The following is a 19,525-nucleotide window of genomic DNA, read 5'->3' on the forward strand; positions in this document are numbered from 1 at the left end:
CTAGATGAGTTTTATGGCTTCAAATGTTACCAATGTTGGGCTACCATACTCCTATCTGCAATTATTCTTGCCCTCTTTCTAGTTCTATATCCACTGGTGTCCATAGAATATTTCAATTTAATGCCACAACAACTCCTGAAACATCATATTGAAAAACAGGTCAATCTCCCCCAAGAGCTATCTCCACTAATTTTCCCATATCTATCATCAACACATTCAAGTGTTTCCAGGCTCATAATCTTGGTATCACTTTTTTCCTAGTTCTATTTTGACCCACAATGAGAAATTCTACTAATCTTTTCTTTGTAATAACTCTGAGATTCACTTTTCAGTCAATACCATGGTCCCACAACACCCCCACTCTCACCTCCCTATTCCTCCACTTCCCAGCTCTCTGGCCTTAACTACTTCATATGAAGATTACTGCAATGGCTTGCTAGGAATTCTCATCACTGACTTCCCACACCAACCAAACTGAGAATACTTGTACAATATTAATTATTCTTCAACTCAAGCATCCCCAGTGGCTGCCTATTTATTAGAAAGTTTATTACTCAAGGTACTTTATCATTGGAATTATTTTATTAATCACAACTTTACTTCCATAAAAGATATTCTACTTCAGCTGTTTGGCTATATTTGCAATCCTCAAGTTTGACTTTTCTTGCTTTCCATGCTTTTAGGTCTGCCATAGGTCTAACATTTTCTAAAGAACACATTCACTACTTTGATGAAAGTGGGAGGTCATCAAAATGAAAGGGAAAACTTTTGCTGATGATCATTTGTTCTGCAATTTAAAAAAGGAAATTCAACTGGATTGGTTTTTTTGGGCTTGGTAGCTTAGAATTTGACTTTATATCACTGCCCTCTCTCATCTTTAGAGATTCATAGGCTTCGTCCTCTTCAAAATCCAGCTCAGAATTTCACTTCAGGAATCTTTCCTGGACTGACTGTTCTTAGATAAAATATACCTCTATTTAGTATTTGTCTTTATTTATATTGAAAAACGGGTCTATCTCCCCCAAGAGCTATCCTCACTAATTTTCCCATAACTATCAACAACACCTTGAATGTTTCCAAGCCATACCATCCTGAGGGAAAATATAGAGGTGTTAAGTAGGCAGTTTTTGATATAGTATTACTTTCAAGTACTTTTCAGTCCTGGTAACCATGCTTTGACCAGTGTACATAATGTTTGTTATATGTGTATATACACCGTCCTCATCATCAGCCTAGGACACAAAATAATGTCACATTCCTTTTGATTTTCAAATTAAATGTCTCTATACGTTTCTTTTCTCCCGAGGATGCTTGCTTTACTGATAACTTCAAGACCTCTAGGGATGCTTATTCAGACTTTGAGGCCAGTTCTGGTAATCATCTTCTGACCAGTCCACCAAAGGTTTGAATTGTTTTCAGCTGTTACTAATGTCACTGGCACAAGATATGCTTATCGAAACAAAGACAACCCAGCAGTCCCAGATGGTCTTTGTTGTCACTACTGAAATATTCTGGTGCCATACTCTTTGTTCATTGCTGGTGAGCCACAGTAAATTGAACATGCCTCTTTTCTGAAAACGTGCCTAGTGCAAGCCTGCTCAGGTATGAGCCTGAAGTACTTCCCAATGCATGGAAGCCACTCGGCTGTATTTGTCCACATTTCTTGTTGTGACTTTGGTTCATAGCCAGGTCTTCATGTACCAATGAACTAGTGTCAGATCTTTGAGTCTGGATACACACATACAAATATTTTCTTTAAGGCTGCCGGTAGTACTAGGGTGAATAAGCTTGAAAGGATTTCCAAACTCAGCTACTGTGACTTACCACTCTCTCTTCTGTTGGTTTATGGATATCTGTTCCAAGAGCAAAAGAAATTTCTCCTCTTGTTTCCAAAGACCACTCCCATTTTTTGCCCCAGGATAAGTAACAATGCTTTCAAGGGAAAACCTTGCCTTGTTACATATATAACCTGCTAGTGTGTCAGAGACCAAGCAATCTATTTCTTTTCTCTTCTTTCCACAGTCCCCACCATGGTAGGTACTTGGAGAGACACTTGTTTGGTTGACCAAGTCCTTTATCTCAAATTCCTTTGCCCATCTTCACTAAAAGGTGAACTTTTAACCAGAAAACTAACCTTTGAACTATACAAATTACTTACTTCTCTGAAGAGGTACATGAAATCTCTTAGACAAATATAACTTCTTTTGTAGTTTACTGATAGTCTCTGAAGCTATAATTTGAAATAGCATTATTAACAAATCTATTTCAGTTGAACTTGACATTAAGTCTTAACTATCTTGCCTCATCTCACTTTGTTACATTTAACCAAAACCCCTATATCTAACAGAACTAGAATTACTTGCTGCTCCTTGAACTATCTTTTACTTTCTGTCTCTAAGCATTTTTTCAGCTCATTTCATTCTTTGCATCTGGAGTTCCCCACCTCATTACAGATGACAAAGTATTCTATAGTTACACATCATAAGAAATTCTGTTACCCAAGGAGAACTACATATACAAATAAGGGTAGTACCCCTTTCCAAAATGAATTAAGCTTTTATGAGCCTGGGTTTTGTTCACTAGGAGTTTGAAGATGAAATACAAATAGTTGGGGGTGGAGATGCTATGTGTTGAATGTGTTCCTCAACATTTCATGTATTAGAAACTTAATCTCTACTATGTTATGAAGGTGGGAAATTATATTATGATAATTGAAAGGTGGGGCCTCTAAGAGGTGATTAGATTGTAAGGACTGCACATGTCCTTGTGAATGGATTGACCCATTCATGGAGTAATGGGCTTGGTTCTGATGGCTTTATAAAGAGTGAGCGAGAAACTTAGCTCTCTCTTGTTCAAGTCATTCACCATGTGACCTGCATTGCTGTGAAGAGTCACCACACGCTAACAAGGCCCTCACCAGATGGGTTCCCTGGACTCTGGACTTCCCAGCCTCTGAAACTGTAAGGAATAAATTTTAATTGTTTATAAATTACCCAGTTTCAGGTATTTTGTTACAAACAACAGGGATGGACCAATACAGAAAACTGGTACTGATAAGTGGGAAGCTTCTTATAACAATTATCTGAAAATGTGGAAACAGCTTTGGAACTGGGTATGGGAAAAGCCTAGAAGAATTTGGAGGAGGAGGCTAGGAAAAGCTAGATGCTGGTGAGAGTTTAGAAGACAAGAACACCAAGGAAAGCTTGGAATGTCTGAGAGACTGGTTAAATGGTGGTGCCCAGAATGCTGATAGAAATATGGACAGTAAAGGCCATTCTGAAAAGGTCTCAGATAGAAATGAGAACGATCTTATCAGAAACTGGAGCAAGTCACCCTTGTTACAGAGTTGAAAGGAACTTGCCTGGATTCTGTTCATGCCCTCAAATTTTATGGAATGTGGAATTTTAAGGTGATGAACCAGAGTACCTGGCAGAAGAAATTTCTAAGTATCAGAGCATTCAGGCAGCTGTGTGGCTACTTCCAACAGCCTAAGCTTAATTATGGCAGAAGAGGCATGAAATAAAGGCAGAATTTATAATTAAAAGGAAAGCAGAGGGTAAAAAATTGGAAAACTCTCAGGCTGATCACATAGTGATAAAGTCTGTCTGAGAGAGGAAACCAAGGGTGTAGCCCAGTGACCAAGGAGATTAGCTAAGGAGATGAGTACAGAAGGAAGGGATTATCAAGAGAGTGGAAAAAAGACCTTGAGAGAATTTCAGAGATCTTTGAGGCTGCCCTTCCCATTGTAGGTCCAGGGAGACAGAATGGTTTTGGGGAACAAGCCGGAGGCGCCCTCCACAGACGTGCTGCCCAAGGCCACCTCAGGGTGCTCCTGGCTGCTCTGGCTGCTCCAGCTGTGGCTAAATTGGCCCCAGGTGTGGCTGGACTGGCAGTTTTGGAAGATATAAGCCAGAAGCCTTGATGGTATATCCACATGGTGTTAAGTCGGCAGACTCGCAGCATGCCAGAGCTGTGGAGGCTTGGGACTCTCCACCCTGATTTCAAAGGACTTATGGAAAAGCTTGGGACCCAGGAAGAGATCTGTCACAAGGGCGGAGTCACCACAGACAGCCTTTACAAGAGCAATGTTTAGTGAATATGTGGGGTCAGAGTTGCAGAGAAACTCCACCAGGGCCATGCCTGGTGGAGATGTGGGAGCATGACTGTCATGGATACCTCAGATCTGTGGAGCTGAGGGTGCAACACCAGCCTGGGAGAGCTAAAGCATGGCCAAAGACCAGGAAAACCACAGGAGTGGGACTACCCACAGATGTGGAAATCCAACCCCCACACCAGTGTGCTGAGGATGCCAAACATGGAGTCAAGGTACATGATTCACCAGCTTTGAGATTTAATGCCTGCCTTGACGGGTTTTGGAATTGTTTAGGACCTGTTATCCCTTCCTTTTGGCTCATTTCTCCATTTTGAAATGAGAATTTCTGTCTTATGCTTGTTCTACCATCGTATCATGGCAGTAGGTAACTTGTTTGATTTCATACATGAGACTTTGGGCTGTTTGAGTTGGTGTTGGGACAAGGAAATATTTGGAGGCTATGGGGATAGAATGAATGCATTTACCTGGGAGAAGAACATGAAATTTGGGGGCTAGGGGTGGAATACTATGGGTTTAATGTGTTAAAAATTTCATGCATTAGAAACTTAATCTCTACTGTGACAGAGAATAGGAGATCCTATTATGGTAATTGAAAGGTGGAGCTTTTCAGAAGTGATTAGATTGTAAGGACTGCACATGTCCTTGTGAATGGATTGACCCATTCATGTAGTAATGGGCTTGGTTCTGATGGCTTTATAAAGAGAGTGAGTGAGAAGCTTAGCTCTCTCTTGCTCAAGCCATTTGCCACCCTGCATTGCTGTAAAGAGTTACTACATGCCAACAAGGTCCTCACCAGATGTGTTCCCTGGACTCTGGGCTTCCCAGCCTCTGAAACTGAAAGGAATAAATTTTATTTGTTTATAAATTACCCAGTTTCAGGTGTTTTGTTATAAACAACAGAGATGGACTAATATGGGGGTAAATGTCAAAATGAATTAGAGTAAGGAGAATAGTGAGAAGTGAATTAGATAGGAAATTATCACAATGGTCTCAAGCAATAGGTAATGAAGACCAACTTACAGTTAAAGTTGGTGGCTTTAACATACAAATTAACCACTTCTCCCTTTGGAAACTACACTAAAATGACAGAATGATCAAAAAGGAATAAACCCATAAGGTCAATGATAACAGAAATGCGAAAACAACCTTAAAATTTCAGAAGCAAGAAAGTAGATAGATAAGTGGAAACTGATTCAACAAATCCTTGAAAACAGAAATTTAAGCCAGCAGGGGAGAAATCTCAGAAACAGTCAATTTCTACCACAGAATCTCATAAAGACAAAGAAATTGCAGGTCCTAGGTACTTCTGAATTGGGCGGGGAGGGTGGTTGAGGTAGAAAACAATAAGAATTGGGTAAATGTCTATATAAGAAGCAGGTAGACCTACATAAAGCCTTCATTAACCATATGGATGAGCAAACTGCTCCTCCCTCATCCATGGAAAATACTTAGAGATTTACTCCTCAAAGAGGTAGAAACAGTGGGACTTTGAACTGGGACACCAGATTTAGCTGAAGACTGTGTCTTCATCTTGAAAACAGATGAAATGTTGAAAACTGATATACTAAATAGTGACCATGCTATTTTCTTTCCTCGGTGTGGTTTGAAGAATGCTGGCAGCCAAGCTCATACTCTCATAGTTAGAAAAATCCCCTCTGAAAAAACTAGCTATCATAAGTTAAAGCACTTAGAAGTGCCAACATTTGGAGGTCCATAATAAAATGACCAGTCATTTTGTCTAACATTGGCACCAACAGGTAACAATCCACATTCATGCACACGGAGCTTCCAATTTTCTTAATACCACACTCAAACATAAATAGACATTTAAGGACCACATATTTGAGCTCAGTTCCACTCTTGATACACTGAAAATCCAAATAAAGAACAAAACAAAACACACACAAACTTTGGGGAAAAGAGAGCAGAAAGCAGAAAATAACCTCATAAGACCTATAATCAATGCTCTAAGATAAATAAGAAAACATTTTGATTGCATTTATGAAACAAAAAAAGGAAGTCATTAAAAAGGAACATTTTGCATGCAAAAGTATTCTTCAAATTTAAAAATTATAAGCCACAAGTTACACTTTTTGTAATGGTGGAGTAACTTGTATTAGGTTAACCTTCCAATAGATAACAATAAACTCTGGGGAAAAATATAAAAACAACTATTTGAAGGCACTGGAGACCAACTCGAGCAGGCAAAAACTGGAAGGGAGTTGACAGTTGAATGAAGGGATTGCACTGATTCTGCATATATGTGACTTTTCACCTAAAGGCCCTTCCCAGTCTGCACTGAATGGAATAGCTGGAACTCAAGCAGAAAACTGCAGACTTACCAGACTTGAGAATTCAGAGGGAAGAGTCTGGGACTGATGATTGGCTATAAAATGATAGGAAAACCTCAGAAAGGAGGAAGGCTGGAGGGGCAAAATCTACACATATACTCCTTGAAATTTTTGGCTGGCCTTTATAATACATGTGCAGAGGACCTGGCTGAAAGCAACAGCTAGAAGGCTGGAAGAAATGAGTAAAGATTTTAGTTCTGGGGAGGGTTTGAAATTTGAGCTGAGGCACTTGAATTGCTTGTTAGAACAAAATCAACACTATTTAGATGAGGATATCAATGGTCTGTATAATGGCAAAATTAAAAATCACTAAACATGTTAAACACTGGATGGAAACAACAGTTAATATTTAATCTAAAGATAAAAGAGAAAACTATTGGAAAAAAAAAAGGACAAAGACTCAGTGACCTGTGGAACCATATTTAAATGATTTAAGTTATATTTTAGCATATTCTCAGAGAGGAAAAAATGAGGCAGAAAAAACATATGAGGAAATAATGGCCAATTTTTTCCTAAACTGATGAAAAACATAAACTTAGAGATCCAAAAAGTTCAAGTAAGATAAATACAAAGAAAAGTACACTTAGGCACATCTTCGCCAAAAAGCTGAAAACACAGATAAAGAGAAAAGCAGCCAGAGGGAAAAAAGCCCCATTACAAACTGGGGAACAATGATACAAATTACTACTGATTTCTCAACAGAAACAATGGAGGGCAGGAAATAATGAAACGTCATTAAAGTGCTGTGGGAAGCAGAAACTGTTGAATTTGAATTCTATATCCAGAAAAAAAATTATCTTAAAAAAATAAAAGCAAAATACATTTTCAGAAACACAAACATCGAAAGAGCCTGTTATCAGCAGAGCTGCTCTACAAAAAATATAAAGGAAATTCTTCAGGCTGAGGAATCTTAGAAACTCTATATGTAGGAAGAATGAAGAAAATCTGAAATGGTAAATATTTGGGCATATATAAAAGACTACATTTTTCTTATCTTTAAAAGAATATGACTATTTAATGAAAATATAGTAACAATTTTTGGATTAATGCATATAATGTACTACATATATGAAAATAATATCACAAAGGGTGAGATGGTAAATGGAAATAGACTGTTAGAAGGCTCTGATTAAAAAAAATAGCTTCATGAGATATAATTCACATACCATACAATTCACCCATTTAAAGCATACAATTTAATGGCTTTAATTACATTCACAGTAGAGTGGTGTAAGACATTTTTAAGAATGGGGATGGTTAATATTGAATTTGAAGTTGTTTTCAATGCCGTGATGTAAAATATGTGCTCCAACTCACCTCTCCAAATCTTCCCCCAAATTGGCCTAGGAAACACAGGTTAGTCATTGAATATATGTTATGGTTACAAAGTTAAGTCTACTTCAGTCAAGTCTCTTAATAATCTATATTCAAAACTTTGGGAATTTAGAATTGTAAAAATGTTGACATGAAAACAAAGCAAGGGACAGAATGAAGTTTTTGTAATAAGGATCAATACAGGAATAAATTAATTGTGTAAAATTTTCCCAACCAAAATGAAATTTTTGAAATCACAACACAGTTTGAATCTGATCGCCAACTTGAGGAAAAACTACATGTTGACAGCATTAAAAATGGGGACTGGATGGATATAGATTATATTTTCTATAGAATACCCTACCAGATGCTGACTTGGCAATCAAACAAGAAAAGCTGGTGCATGAAAGGTGCTCAAATAAACTCATTGTTCATCAAATAACTTTATAATTAGAGGGAGACAATGCAGCACAGCGCAGTGTTTCTCAAATGTAAGAAATACACAGACCTCTTAAAATGAAATTCTGCAGAATATCAATGTTATATTTCTTAGATATGTATAAACATAACATCATAAAATTAGGTATAATACATTATGCTTAAGCTCTTACAACTATAAAACTAAAACAAATTTGCAAATTAAAAATTATAAAACCAATAATACTTAAAATAATTTAATGATAAATTATTTTGCTTTACTAACCAAAATTACTAATGTTGGGTTTAATGTAGGGTGATGTTTCTTCAGGTCTGGTTCTGTATTTAATGTGTTTTCATATTTTAAAATTTTAGTGTTACTAATGTGGACACTGCTTCTTTACAGAAGTATGCTGTACAAAATGGTCTTAACATTCACTGAATTGTACACTAAAGATTTCTGTACTTTAATAAGTAACTTAAAACTTAATTTAAAAATAGTTTTCACAATTTAAAGGCTTTGTTGGATAGTACAGTATGATCAGACTTATACTTAACAAACTCCTGCTCAGAAACAATCTAAGTGTCTATTTTAATAAGGTGTCATTGTTAACATTGTAGAACCACCTTTTATTTGAAGATAAGTTTAAAAATTCCTGTTATCTAAATCTGCATTAAATAATCTGATAGATGGGATTTGGAACAGAGTATTTAGGACCATAATATTATTTGGAAAAGGTACATACAAAGATAGGGTCTGTGCAATACAATGACCGTTTCAAATTCAGCATGGTACCTGTAAGAACCCAAATGCCCCAAGGGATCACACTGAGGAATGTAAGAACCCAAATGCCCCAAGGGATCACACTGAGGAATGTAAGAACCCAAATGCCCCAAGGGATCACACCCTGATCACATAAGCCCTTCTCGGCCACACCCCATCATGGCGCTGGTTGCCCTTCTCTTCTGTACTCTCCTTCCTGCCGGCGCGAATCGCACACCAATCAGCTCACCCCAAGCCCCATGCGGTATGCTAAGTAGGGATTGTATTTTAAGCCAATCAGCTTTCCCTAAAAGCCCTATATATATGTGTGTGTGCCGCCTAATAAACGAGCTCTCTCCGGTGGATCGTCAACTGGTGTCAACTCGTCCTTTCAGTACCAACTGCTACAATGTATGTTCTTTGGGGTTCATGGTGCCTTTATGACCAAAGGCAAAGTTATGAATTAATCCTCTTTGAACCACTATGACATCTTCAGCTTTACATTTCACCATGACATTTTTTTTTGCATTCCCTAGCTAAGAATGTGAGAGAAGACACAAACAAATAATTGCTCTGAAATCACAAGTCAGTACGTTATATGAGGTCGCTAAGATTATTCACAATATTATGTTAAATATTTATACTCAAAAAGATAAAAGCACAATTTAAAACTGCCAAAATTTTCTTTTTGTCACAGCACTCATAACTTTCTAACATATTACGTTTTTTACTTATTTGTTTATTGCCTACTACCCACATTCCCATTAGAATATATGCTCATTAGGACAGCAATATTTCTTTTTTTTACATAATGTATCTCAAGTGCCTAGAGCAGTATCCACACATAATAAACACTCACTCAGTAAACATTTGTTGAAAAAAATGAAAAACTTGTCATGAGATGATTTCTGGGGACACCCCAGACTTTCGGGATTCCCAGGCTGAGAAATATTGACATAGAAGAAAAAGCATTGGCTTAGGAGCTGGAGAGACCAGAATTTGAATCTATTTCTTAGCAATTAACTCTTACTCTGCTGCTTACTAGCTGAATGAAACTGGGCAAATTACTTAAATTCAGGCAGTCTAGATTTTTTTATCTCCCAGTACAATGCAAAGTCAGTTAAAAATGGGGATTATGGTTAATATATAAATTGTATAAAATACCAGCAGATATGGAGATCATCATTGCTATTACTATTAGAGATGTCACAGAAAAAAAATAATCAAGTAAAACTAAACTTTGATTATCATGATTTTTCCCTCCTTTATCTTTTCTTATCTATAAAAAGATAAAGTAGAAAGCAGGGATGGAATAAATGAAAAAGAAAAAAAAAAGGAATAGAATCTAAAAGTTCTACCAAAACAACTAGATTAAAATACTGAAAGATGTTTTCCATAATAATCATTTGTCTGATATTGAAAGAGCTTGGTTATAACAAAAACAAAGTATCAACAAGAAAACAGAAATAGATGAAATACATGAAATAGAGTGAAGATAATTGTGTGACCTTAGCTGCATGTAAGTGGTTTTTTTCCCCCATCATTCATGTACACATTATCCACTCACCTTTTTCCTTGTTGTAATCTCTACTTGGCTCATCGGGATCTTTAACCGTCAGGCCAACCCGGAAGGAAGAATTAACCTACTTATTGAACCCTTAGGCAGTGTATATGGCCTAGAAGCTGGGTATTTGGGGAACACAGGTGATCTCAGCATTTGACTGCAATATCCCATAACCACTGAAGGAAGAGGTTAAAAATGATACTATATTAAAAAAAAATTTAAAAATCAGGCTAAATTTATTTCTTGGTTTAAGTTTTGCTGCCAAATGGAATTCTCGAAATACTTTGGAAATACAAATAGATCTAAGATCTGTTTCAGTTAAACCTTATTTATTTTAAAAAGGGAAGATAAAATATTACTTAGTTTTAGGCAAGGGATATATGATTAGTATTCACAGTTAAGCACAGAAAAAGCCGTTTTGGTTACCTAAATTCAGTGTTAACCCAAGCCACATTCCAACAATGCAAACAGGTAAAAACAGATTTGCTCTCCAAGATCCTAATAACAATAAAAAAAAAAAAAGTTAAATGTGAAGTACATTCCTGAAAATAACTTGGGTGTCAACAGCCAAGCAAACACGGGCCCATAAACTTTCCCTTGCCTTTACTTGTCACCTAGTTCTACCAATGTGCAGTTTGCTGATCTCCTTTAATCCTAATGTGCAGTAGAAATTATATTAACCAATCTCCACTTAGCTGATTCACTCTACTGCTCTGTACTTTTCATTCTCTCTATAAAAACATGACTGATATCCACTTTGCTGAAGGTCCAGGGCTAATCAGCTATTCTTTGGTATGGCCAGATACTTCTCCCTCCAGTTAAACAGAAACTTAATAAAGATGAATTGTGTTTGTTCCCAACACTGTTTATGCCTATTGTATTTGTTTTAGTCTATTTCTGTCACTTAAAACAAAATACCTGCAACTGGGTAATTTAGAATGAAAACAATATTTATTGCTTACAGTTTCTGAGGCTGAGAAGCCCAAAGTCCATCTGGTGGTGGCAACAGTGACCTGGGAGTCTCCCATTGCAAGATGGTGGAAGCAGAGAGAGCAGAGAGCAAAAGACAGATTCTCCTCCTCTTTTAAAGCCCTCAGAACCATGCCCCTGATCACCATTTTTAATTTATTCACAACCATGTGGTCCTACAATCCAATCACTTCTTCAAGGCTCCACCTTTCAATTACCATAATAGGATTTCCCACCCTCTTAACAATCACAATGGGGGTTAAGATTCTAATACATAAAACTTGTGGGGCACAATTCAAGCTTCAGGGAGTTTTGGGGGGACATAAGTCAATCCACTACAGTATTTATTACTTTTGTTACATAATCTGATTACATATACATAAATTGATAAAATTAGTGCAAAAAGAGAACTGCAGCCTATAAAAGCACCAACAAACTGAGCTGAATTCTCTAAAAAGATTCAATAAAGAGGTCACTAAAAATGAACTTGAATTAGGTGTGAATGAGACATTGGAAAATATTAGAACAGTTTTAACTATTTAAAATTACTCTGGAGCTGGCCAGTTTGCTCAGTTGGTTAGAACGTGGTGTTAGAACAAACACGAAGGTCAAGGGTTTTGATCCACGACTGGCCAGCTGCCAAAAAAATAAAAGTAGTCTATATGCAAATTGTTTCAAAGTGTCTTTACTTTCTTTTTCCACAGAAATCAAAATAGGAAATCATACATCATGCATTAAGGGTGTGATTTTTGCAAGCATTGAGAATAGTACTCAATGATCTATACTCAAAGAAAACATCTTTGTTGCTTTACATCTAAGAATTGATGAATAAATGCAGTTTTATGTTTCAGAGAAAGTAAAATGCTTAAGTATTAACATTTTATTAGTCCCAGGTGTAACCAACTTTTTCGTTAACTGACCAGTTACAGGTCCCAATCATCTTATTTAAGAGGATTCTACTGTATTAACCTTGATGGTTCCTCCTCAGTCGTGGAGTGCTGGAGGCTTCAGATGCCAGGTTTCTTCTCTACCTTTACATTCTCCTGAAAAGCATCTGCTAAAATATTAGCCATTAGTTGGAACCTAGAGATTTCTAGCTGAATTTAATTTAAAATTTCAAAGAATAAGAGATAAGAATTACAACCAACTGAGAAGGATAATAATCAGGAAGAGAAGCAAGAGTAACAAGGTATGCCAAAAACACAATAATGGAAGGAAGGAGAGAAGTAAGGAAGAACAAGTGTACTAAAAACAGAATAGTAAATCAAAAGAAGAAAACAATTTAACGTAGCATAAAAGGATGGATGATTGATGTGAATGAAACCTGAAGATACCATTACATGTTTTACCATTAGTAAAACATGTTCATCAACTGGAAAATGGTTACTTAAAGTATGGTACATTCATTGTGTGGAATAATATATAGTTCTTGGAAATGAGACAGATACATAAGATATAGACAAAAAGATTCCGATGCTTTATTATTTAGTAAAAAAAGCAAGATGCTGAAAAATAGATATGATCCCATTTTTGTTTAACATTTTGCCTATGTAGTTAGTTATACATGCATAGAAAAGGTCTTAAAGAATACCAGAAAGCTGTCAGCAATTGTTACCCCTGGAGAGTGGCTGTGAAGACAGTAGGGACGGGGCCTACTTTCTATAGGGCCCATTTTCTTACAACAATAACTTTTTACACAGTAGCCCCCACTTATCTGCAGCTTCACTTCCCACAGTTTCAGTTACCCACAGTCAATGGGGGCCAAAATATTAACATATTTTGAGAAAGAGAGATAGACAGAGGCCACATTAACATAACTTTTATTATAGTATGTTGTTATAATTATTCTATATTATTATTATTGTATTGTTAATATCCTCCTATGCCTAATTAACAAATTAAGCTCTATCATAGGCGTGTATATATGACTTAAGTATAAAGGACGAATGGCTCTGATCCACGGTGCCCCCCACCTCCAGGAGTCCTGGTGGGAAGTGCGGAGCACAGGAGGCCGCTACTGCTGCTGCTACTGCCGCTGTAAGCTGCTGCTACTGCTGAGGACTGAGCTTGTGTCATCTGTCAATGGCTCCTGGGATCTTTCCCAATTACCTAGCATGGACCTGCATGTGAGGGGTCTATGACCCAGCCTGGCATGTGAGGTGCCTGTGACCCAGTCTGTACGATGGGTTTGAATTGTCTGAGCCCTAGCCCTGACAATACAAATGGAAACTTAGTATAACTAAAATAATGAAATGTTTCACTTTAGTTATGGATTGCTGTAACCCTACAATTGCTTTAGCAAGACAACTGGCATAGTCACTTAGCTATTGCCCCAACCTGACAAGTGGCATAGTTGTGTAGCTTTACAGCAGTCATCATTGCTTTTAATGCAGGGACAAACCCTTTACTAAGCTGTCTGTATAGGAGGAAGGAGTTGCCTTTAGTCATCATGTCTCGTTAGTCCCCACCAACTGGTGACAGTTTCTCAGTCTTTCCTTGTTTTCCCATGATCTTGACACTCTTAAAGAATACTGATCATACTTTGTAGAATGTCCCTTAATTTGCCTTTGTCTGAAATTTCATCATGATGAGACTGGGATTATGCATTTTTGCCAACATGGTGTTAAGCCCAAGATAAGTGAGAATGCATAGTATCAGGAGGTACCTGATGTCAACATATCCCAATACTGATTGATATTAACTCTGAACACATAGTTAGGGTGATGTCTGCCAGGTTTTTCCACTCTAAAGTTATTATTTTTCCCTTTGTAATTCATACATATCTTGCAGGGAGATACTTTGAGATGAGATAAAAGCAAATAAAGGATCATCTTTCTTGTCATACTTCACTAGTTTTAGCATCCGTGGATGATTACTGCCTGCAATAATTATTTCTGCAGTATTTATAAAATGTGATTTTCTATTTCCATTATTCTTTCTACATTTATTTGTTGGGATTTTACTATAAGGAAGAACTGTCCTTTCTCCCCCAGTTTACTTATCTATTCACTTTTTGGGCAGTTTTTATGGTTTTAATCAAACAGAAATAAAACATGCACATGAGCTGTCTATTCATTTTCTTTGCTGTGTAGCATGGTACTGGAATTGGTGACTTTGATGGCCAGCTGGGCTGCTCTTTCCACAATGGCTTTGTAGTTCTTGGAGGAAATACTGTGAGCAATGTAAGCACAGTAAAATTTGTTGTACATAGGCAGCACTTCGAACTCCTTAACATTGTGGACCAGGAACTGGAACCACTGGGCATCAGCTTTGTTTTCTTGTTGCTCCCCAAACCAGTGTTGGGCATCAAGATCTACCTCCTGAATTTTTTCCACACCCCATTGTCAATACCTCTGGGTTTCTGCCAGTTACACATAATTTCAACAAAGTCTCACTGGTGCTGGATGAACTTCTGGGTCCTCCTTTTGATGATCCTGGGTTTCATGAGTAGTCTGAGGGAAGGCATGATGCTGAGTAGGGGACAGCTGCTACATCCTTACGCAGCCCTGAGGAAGAGAGCTATTCAATTTTTTAAAATATCAGTATAGATTCATGAATATTTATTTAGTGCTATCGATTTTAACCTATTACTTGCACGATATATTCTATTTCATGTGGGGTTTTAAAAATCACTTTTTATGGTTGATTTCAAAATGATTGTGTGTTGCTGAGAAAAGACAATCTGAATGATACCACTTTTTGGATGTTAATTGAAATCTCCTTTGACAAAGCATGTAGTTAATCTTTGGTAAATATTCTTTGCATATATGACACAATAAATACTCTTTTTTGTTTGCTTTAGACTTTTTTTCATAATGAACTAGAAAACAAATATAGAAGTAGACCAAATTCAATTACATGCTCAGTGGATTATTGATACCTATGTTACACCATCCAGGTGAAAAAAGAGAATCTTTCTAGTGACAGAAAAGCCTCCCAAGTGCCATATTCCAATTATGTCTTCTCTGCACCCTCCCCCTGCAAAAATAAATAAAGAAAGAATGCCTTGATATTTAGGTTATCCTGTTACCTGCTTTTCCTAACAAATTTACCACCTAAGTATACATTACTAAAAACTATACTTTAGTGAAATGAGATGTATGATTCATTAACCAATGAATCAATTAATACCAAAATAAACTTCAAAACAATGAATATTATCAGAGACAAAAAAACCCCATTTCATAATAAAAGGTTCAATTCACTAATAATGCATTGGAGTCCTAAATGAGTATGCATCTAATAACAGAACTTCAAAGTACATGTAAAAAATGACAGAAATAAAAACAAATAAAAAAGTACCTATTCAAAATTGAAGATTTTAACACTCATTCCTCAGTAATACTTACTGATAGTACATGTAGACAGCAAATCAGAAAAGATATAAATCCAAACAACTATCAACTGTACCTTTTAGAACCCCATGCCTAACAACTGCAGTAGATTTTTTTTTTTTGTCTTTTTTCGTGACTGGCACTCAGCCAGTGAGTGCACCGGCCCCCGTTTTTTTCGCCACGCTCCCAGCGCCGCACTCTCCCAAGTGCGCCACGGGCTCGGCCCAGAATATAGATTTTTAAAAAAATGCACATGGGGGCCGAGCCTGTGGCGCACTATGGAGAGTGCGGCGCTGGGAGCGCGGCGACGCTCCTGCTGCGGGTTCGGATCCTATATAGGAATGGCTGGTGTACCGGTGCACTCACCGGCTGAGTGCCGGTCATGAAAAAGACAAAAAAAAAAAAAAAAAAAAATCACATGGAACACATAGTGTCTCATTGGGTTTTAATATCCATTTTTGTAATTAGCTACTTAGCTATTGTTGTAGATGCTATTGTTGCTCTGTCCAGATCCCTTTAACCAGGACAGTCCAACTACAACTTCAACTGCCAGTAATAGCTTAGTCTTGCCTCTTCTTAGAGGATTGCTTTTGGCTGATGGAAGCTACCTCATTCTATAGGAGCCACCTGGCTTGGAGTGCCTCGAAAAATATGACGTCCTGCCAGAGGCAGTCCATAGCCAATGTCTGACTAATGTGGGGGTACAACAGGCCAGCTACCTCATGTCTGGGTAGGGCAAGATTTGGGATTCATTCATGCTTGTTTCCTATAAGATTAAGCTGAAGCTAAACTTCTTCTGAAATCACATCTTTGGTTAACTTCTCCTGTCTTATCCTGTTTCACTTTCTTCCTTACAGGAGGCTTCTGACAAGAGTGCAATGTCTTAATAGATCATACATACAAAAATCTCTGTTTTAGGCTCTGCCTTTAGGAAACCCTACCTAGGACAGTTGCTTCCAGCACTGATGGTTGAAAGCACAGTCTAGAAAAGTCCTAGAGTCCCCAGCATGCTGTTGTAGTGCAAATGCTAACACTTTCACCTGCAGTAAAGGGGGATGTGATGCAGGTGTAAAGAAGGTACTAGCCTGCGTAATCTCTCTGACATTCCAGAGCAATGATGAAGAGAGTAAGTATTAGGACTGTGGAACTGGGTGGTTATTGCTGAACACCACTGATTTAATGAAAAAAGAGTGATGAGTTAGTCTAATTAAGCACCACCTTACAGCAAAGAAACAAAATCAAAGAGCGAACATGGTTTATGATTAAGAATGTGACTTTATTATGAAAACGGTAAAATTTAAAAAAAGACTGATTACTCATCTCAGTCAAGTCTTCTATGCCAAAGTCGGGGCCCTGATACACTGAATCCTCTGGTCCGTTGGAAGGAACCCACTCTCACCTGTTAGGGGATAGCAACTCCACCTTGCTTATGACCATGAAAAGGCTTCAAATGAGGAAGGTGCCATATAGGACAATGCTTTCCTTTCTCAGAACCTGATCTTACTTCACTTCCTGGCCACCAGAGCAATAACTACTGTCAAATCTCAGCATGACCCCAGAGGGAAATCTTGGGCCCAAGGGAGGAGAAAGATTTAATGCCAACAAAGAGTGGCAGCACCTGCCCAAGTACTGTAGGAATTGGCAGAGTAAATCCTGAGGATGCTGGACCAGGGCAAGTGTAATATAAAGCAGCTTAATGGAGGAGCTTTTCCATGAATCAGACTTAACATCCTGACAAAAGCCCCTGAAATCAGTTAATACACTGATGGGGTGGTTCTTAGACACTTGAAAACAGTGATAGCTCACATTAAATAAAGATATGATAACTGGTATTGTAAACTATTTAGGACATAATATGAGGTGACTTCAAAATGTGAAAAATGAAAAGATAAAAATAGAAATTATAAGCTTTATTTCCCAACATAAGGTTCATGAAGTCCAAGACACTTTTGTAAGTAATTATACCAGGCATTTAGCCTATCCCTAAAGAACTGAGGGTCCTGGAAATTTAACCATGTCAATGCAGTCTTTTTTACATTATTAACTGAAGAAAAATGGGTGCCCTTTATAGATTTTTTGAGATTAGGAAACAAAAAGAAGTCAGAAGGAGCCAAATGAGGACTGTAAGATGTACATCTGAGGATTTCCCATCAAAACTCTCATAAAATGGCCCTTGTTTGATGAGGGGAATAAGCGAGAGCATTGTTGTGAAGGACTCTCTGGAGAAGCTTTCCCAGGTGTTTTTCTGCTAAAGCTTTCTCAATACACTCTCATAATAAGCAGAAGTTGTTGTTCTTTGGCCCTTCAGAAAGTCAACAAGCAAAATGCCTTGAGCATCCCCAAAAAACTGTTGCTGTGACCTTTGCTCTTGATTGGTCCTTTTTTGCATTGACTACACCACTTCCACTCTTGGTAGCCATGACTTTGATTGTGCTTTGCCTTCAGGATTGTACTGCTAAAGCCATGTTTTATCTCCTATTAAAACTCTTTAAAGAAATATTTCAGGATCTTATTCCCACTTGTTTAAAATTTCCATTGAAAGCTCTGCTCTTGTCTGTAGCTATTATGGGTGCAACAGTTTTGGCACTGATCCAGCAGAAAGTTTGCTCAACTTTAATTTTTCAGTCACAATTGTGTAGGCTAAACCAATTGAGATGTCTATGGTGCTGGCTATTGTTTCTGCCATTAATCACTGGTCCTCTTCAATCAGGACATGAACAATGTTAATTTTTCCTTTGTAAATTGGTGTGGATGGTCTGCCACTGTATGCTTCATCTTCAGTATCATCTCATTGCTTCTAAAAACAAGTGTACATTTGTGAACTGTTGATTTCTTTGGGGAATTATCCCTGTAAACTTTCTGTGAAGCATCAGTGATTTCACCATTCCTCCACCCAAGCTTTACCATAAATTTGATGTTTGTTCTTGCTTCAGAATTTATGTTGTTCTGATAGGCACCCTTTTCAAGCTGATGATGTCTTATCCTTCTTAGTGCCTCAAACTGGATACTGTTCAAACATGCTATAATAAGTTAATATGAGTTTATTTTGGTGTGAATGTTTTTTGAAATCCATGCATAGTTTTTTTATAACACATGTTTTCCATAAACTTTTCAAGACCCCTTGTAGAAACTTCAGAGAAGTGGGTATGCTGTAGTGGACATGCTATATAAGGCCAAAACTCAGCTTATGATGTTCCTTAGAAGGATCTGGAAGACCTTTACTTACCAGGATCATCGAGTAGCTTAGTAGTGACTGTCTTCTATTAGATGGGGACTTTGAAGGTGATAGTGTTATAGAACTAGAATTCCTTCTATCCATGTGGATAATATAATCCAGGAATAGCAGAGATTGTGTGGCAGCACTTAATCATCAGGGCATTACGGAAATAAATGCTGTGATGGACAGCAAGTTTCAAAGGGCAACCAGAGGGTGCCTGACCCACAGGGATCTATGGAGATGGCTCATAGAACCTGATGTTACTACAGACAAGATAGATGGGTAACCAAAAGAGATATATATGTGTGTGTGTATAAATAATACACACACACACATGTTTTTCATTTTTTTTAAAGAGACCAAGATTAGATGAGCTGGAAGATGAAATCAGTCACTTAATGGAAAGTCATAATCGCTTGCTCATTTTCCAGACCTAAGCTAGTTCTCAGACCCAAAATCCATCAGCTGAAAGAGAAGCTGGA

General features: G+C 37.5%; 1 pseudogene; it reads right to left on the reverse strand.

The window, feature by feature from the left end:
* Positions 1 to 14,560: 14,560 nt before the first annotated feature.
* Positions 14,561 to 14,958, reverse strand: LOC134389365 (large ribosomal subunit protein eL32-like; annotated as a pseudogene).
* Positions 14,959 to 19,525: the final 4,567 nt, after the last annotated feature.

Source organism: Cynocephalus volans, chromosome 10 (genome assembly GCF_027409185.1).
Source record: "Cynocephalus volans isolate mCynVol1 chromosome 10, mCynVol1.pri, whole genome shotgun sequence".
Lineage (NCBI taxonomy): Eukaryota > Metazoa > Chordata > Mammalia > Dermoptera > Cynocephalidae > Cynocephalus > Cynocephalus volans.